Source organism: Pteropus vampyrus, unplaced genomic scaffold (genome assembly GCF_000151845.1).
Source record: "Pteropus vampyrus isolate Shadow unplaced genomic scaffold, Pvam_2.0 Scaffold10, whole genome shotgun sequence".
Taxonomy (NCBI): domain Eukaryota; kingdom Metazoa; phylum Chordata; class Mammalia; order Chiroptera; family Pteropodidae; genus Pteropus; species Pteropus vampyrus.
Window position 1 is genome coordinate 2,444,643 of NW_011888791.1, and position 1,012 is coordinate 2,445,654.

The window sequence follows — 1,012 nt, forward strand, 5'->3', positions numbered from 1 at the left end:
GAAAACATCTTGAGTTTCAAATCTCATACACATTAAAGCTGAGGGATTTAGGTCCTACTCAGAGCATATTTAACTTAATCAAGTTATGTTTTGCCTTCTTTGGGGTTAAAAACACTGCTGGGTCTCCTTTATGGGCTTGTCCAGAGGCTCATCCCAGCAGTATGGACACAAGCTGCTACTGTTACCCATGCCTCTTTCCAGAACTCTTGTATGCATCTCAGGTTTGTTCAGGAAGTTTTCTAAGGCCTAAGAAGCATTTCTTCTAAAGCACTGGAGAAACTGTCACCTCCAGGGCCCACAGCCCGAGTCAGGAATGACAGCCTCACCTTTATATCTCCATGGTTAAGGGCCATACATGCCCTTGTACCCATCAGAGAGCCAGCCATGTGAAAGTGGAGGTCTTTAGACAAGGCAGAGCTACCCTTGCATCAGCTAGCGTGATATCCCAGGAATAAGACTGGAGTGGACAGGAAACTAAATATGATTCAGAAAAACAGTAATAGCTGGTTTCAGATATGTGACCTTCAGTAATCACTTAAGCTCTCTGAGCCTCAGTTTCCTCATCTGTAGAGTAGGATTAAACTCACTGCTGACTTCCCTCAACTGAGGAAATGGGTAGGAAGTGCTCTCATGCCCTCTACCCTACCTCTTAGAATGCTAAATCTGAGAGAAGTTGGGCTGTGTGCTTGGTTTGTCCCTTTTGTCTGATCAGCTATATTGCCATTCTTTCATTGTCATAGGGACATTTCAAAGGATGAATAAAGGGTATGGGATCAAGCAGAGAACAAATATAAGCAAGAACAAGCGTGTAGATTAAGATATAAACTTCTCTAGACCCAGTCCTATGAGAAGAAAATACCACACAGTAGGAAAGAAACTAAATCGCCCTAACATGCAATTAGATATTGGGGTTCAGGTTGGGGGTGAAAGCAAAGGCTTGTTTTGTTTTTTGTTAATTTTTCTTTTTATTCTTTCTTTTCTCCTCCTCCTCCTCCTCCTCCTCTTCCTCTTC